Raw genomic sequence first — 4258 nt, 5'->3', positions numbered from 1 at the left:
TCTTTGTAGAGATAAGGATTAAAAGACAAAGGCCAGAGACAGCTACAGCTTATGAGCCCATCAGGAGACCAACCCAGGTGGTATAAAAAGAGGAAAAGGCAGGGAGGATAGCTGGGGCTGTCAGGAATGATTGGGTAGGTACAAGTGTTTGGAAGTTACTGGCATATCAGAAATGGCTGGAGAGCCAGGGTGGTGTGAAGGTTGCCTTCAGTTGTGTTTGGCTGTCTATTCAGGCACACAATCCACATCAATTCCTTGGTGCTCACTACCTCATTGTTTTACATGTCTTTGTAAATATGTATATGTGGTGTGGGATATAGGTTTGATTGGGATGAGTTTGGAATGGCTGCAATCTCAAGGGTTAAGGCCACACGTGACTGATTGATCATCCCTACTGAACACCAATGAAACTTTTATGCCACATCACACCATAATGTATTCTGTTTATGCCACATCTTAGAGAATTGTTTCAGAGTAACAGCTGTGTTAGTCTGTATTCGCAAAAAGAAAAGGAGTACTTGTGGCACCTTAGAGACTAACCAATTTATTTGAGCATAAGCTTTCGTGAGCTACAGCTCACTTCATCAGATGCATACTATGGAAAGTATAGAGATCTTTTTATACACACAAAGCATGAAAAAATGGGTGTTTACCACTACAAAAGGTTTTCTCTCCCCCCACCCCACTCTCCTGCTGGTAATAGCTTATCTAAAGTGATCACTCTCCTTACAATGTGTATGATAATCAAGTTGGGCCATTTCCAGCACAAATCCAGGTCCCCCCCCCCCCCCCCACACACAAACCCACTCTCCTGTTGGTAATAGCTTATCTAAAGTGATCACTCTCCTTACAATGTGTATGATAATCAAGGTGGGCCATTTAGAGAATTGAACACACATATATAGTGCCTTAATGAACAAGTCCAGCACATTCTGGAAATTGACAAAATGATTAGAATTTAAAAATCATCTAACCTAGCTTTTCTATGCATCTGGGTGTTACAGTTATATGTAAGGCCTACCCTCTCTTGTGTGCTGATAGGACAAGATAAAAATGTTGTCTATATCACTGGAAATCCTAGGAGTCAGCTCTCATCTTTAACTCTGGACCTTAAGATGGTCACAGGTCCAAGACAGAATGTAGCAAAAGTTATTTTCAATTCCTGATCCATAGTAAAGGGGGAAAGGGAACGGTTTGGGGTCAGGGTTCTGTTTATTTTTGTTATATAGGAATGTAGGAATTGCCATGTTGTATCAAACCTGAGGTTCATCTAGTCCATAAACTGGAATGTGTGAAGTGGCCCCATTGAGTAGAGTGGATGGTGTACAGCTAAAGAGATCATGCAGGTAGGTGCAAAATAAATGCAATTTCATATTGTTACAGAAATAAAACTCTTTGAATGTAGTAAATTCTTTATGTATCTTGGGCATTTTTAAGGTGCTTTTACCATAGTGTCAAAGTACCAAATATAATCCCCATACAGAGGGTATAAACAACAATATCTTTACTATTAGAAAGAAAAAAGAGAACAATGTTAACCAGCTCAATAGCACCAAGCAGCTTCAATTGTTACAAATATGAATATCTGTTGTTAGCAAGGCTGTGATCTGAATTTCAACTGATTTAATAGTGGATGTAGCTACTGTGCCAGATAACAGGAAACGATTTACACCTCTACCCCGATATAACACTGTCCTCGGAAGCCAACAAAATCTTACCGCATTATAGGTGAAACCACATTATATCGAACTTGCTTTGATCCACTGGAGCGCGCAGCCCCACCACCTCGGAGCACTGCTTTACCGCGTTATATCCGAATTCGTGTTATATCGGTTGCGTTATATCGGGGTAGAGGTGTATTTCAAATTGCCCAAACAAAATTCTAGCCTTTTTTCCTCAGTAGAATAACACACTTTCAGTTTAATGTCTTTCCTGCAGTGTCGTTTCTAATAACTGTTTTTAGTTGCCATAGAAACTGTTTCCAGGTCTACTTTCCTCCTTTGTACAGTTCCAATTCTGAATGATTACTCTTGTTGCCATCCAGGCCACTTGCTGTCTTGTGCCTTGTTTTCAGCAATGTCTTGGTGTAAGTAGTAAAACAATACATCTGCAATCAGCCTTAAAGCCAATTATAACAGCAACTGACTCTCTAGGTATAATATATCACAGCCTGTGAGCTAATCAATAAGTAACAGCTGCATTGTTCGATCAATATATGCACAGCTGAGATAAATGGAAGCATAAAATGTAGCCATCAATAGCACCAAAATGTGGGCATATGGAATGACTAATAAGCATGCTGGGATGCATTTTTGTCCTTAAAGGGGCACTGCCATATCAATTTACAAATTGTTTGTCTGATAAGTTTTCCTCCTAATTTAGTTGTACTTTCAGATTACTAGAAATGATTTTTTTTTTTAAATTGTCAGTTTGTTTTGTGCATTTGGTAGCATTTTGTGTATAATCTGTCAATGAGTTTTCATTGTTATCTATGTGGGTCTTTCACAGAGCAGCAGTATAGAAGAAATGTTTTAAAAATAAATGATTGTCAAATCACGCATAATCAGAGGCACACAAGTCCAGGCATAAGATCTAATATACATTTTAGCTCACTTTTTAAAAATGGACAGTATTTCAAGTTAATAGTGTCCTGTTGTAAAAAAGAGCATTTCATCCCCATTGTAGTTGCAGTCTTTGTTTACATTTTTTATTTTATATTTACAAGAGAGATCACCATTCTTAATCAAAATTAGAGTTGTTTTTTTCATAGGAAACTGTGCAAAAAATGACATTCCACTCATGGTAAATTTTGATAATCTGTTTATTACAAATGCTTGCATAGTGCCCATCAAAACAGGATCCCCGGTACAGGATGCAACGCACAATACTACTTTCTCCATAGCAGGCCCCCACTTTTGAAATGTGCTCCCAATGGAAAAACAATTAATCACAAGCCTAGCCTTACCCGTACATTACAGGAGGATGCACCACCATTCTGTGGCAAGATCCTAGTACCATGCAGAAGTGTCCCTTTGTGCCAAGGAGGCCTGGATGGCAATGTCATAGCATAATGCGGGTGTGAACCTGTGTGTTATGCTGCAGACCCACTGGGGCATGGCCCCATCATGGCAATGCCATCATGTTACAGCAAAGGCCCACTCCTGTGCAATGCCACCCAGCATCCCACTGAAAGGACATGGTCCTACTTGGGGCTGTAGTGGGCCCAGCTTCCCCTAGAAGGGCATTTTCTCTCCACATGCCATGATGAGGCCATGCCCCAGTGGGTCTGCAGCATGACACACAGGTTCACGCCCACATTATGCTATGACATAATGAAAATATTCGAGAAACAAGGTGGGTGACGTAATATCTTTTATTGGATCAACATCTGTTGGTGAGAGAGACAAACTTTTGAGCCACAGGGAGCTCTTCTTCGGGTCTGGGAAAGGTACTCCCTGCGTCACAGCTAAACGAATGGCGCAGCCGACTGTCCAGCGTAAGTAGTTGGCACGTATTCAAAGGGACCATGCGAGGCATGAACACCTCTGCAGTCATCGTGCCAAAAAAGGGGTAAGTGGGTTACAGATTGTTGTGATGTGCCACAAATCCAGAGTCTCTGCTCAGGGCATGTTTTTTAGTGTCTAGCAGGTTTCAGAGTAGCAGCCGTGTTAGTCTGTATTCGCAAAAAGAAAAGGAGGACTTGGGGCACCTTAGAGACGAACCCATTTATTTGAGCATAGGCTACTGATGTCTCTCCCTAGCCACGCTGCATATTTCCATTCCACCCCTTTTCCTCAGCGGCTCTCCAGGCGCTTCCCGCTCTTCAGTGTACCCCTGTACCCTGCCAACTGGCCGGGAGGCAGCGTGACCCCCACTGTACGCATGGGGCACAGAGGGGCCGCCGCCGCCGCCTTGCCCCCGGTCACACCCGGTGGAGGCGGGCAGTGAACCCCGTGGGTCTCCCACCTCTTTCCCCTTCCCCAGGCACACGCCTGACAGGGCGCTAGAAACACGAAGGAGACCGAACCCCAGCGCCCGCCACGCCATCTCCGCAGCGTCTCCTTTCACGCAAAGACGCAACACCTCCCCCGCCACCCCGGAGCCTGAGCCGCCATATTTAGTAAGCGTGGCGCTGCGCGCAGGCGCCGCCGCTGCCCGCCGCCATGTTGGTTGAGGGCAATCAGGGGCAGGGCCTGAGGCCATCCAATCACGTGACGTGTCTGCGTCGCCCATAACCAATAACCCGGGGCGCCGATGG

Source organism: Lepidochelys kempii, chromosome 9 (assembly GCF_965140285.1).
Source record: "Lepidochelys kempii isolate rLepKem1 chromosome 9, rLepKem1.hap1, whole genome shotgun sequence".
NCBI classification, from domain to species: Eukaryota; Metazoa; Chordata; order Testudines; family Cheloniidae; genus Lepidochelys; species Lepidochelys kempii.
Note: the sequence above shows the minus strand (reverse complement) of the source record.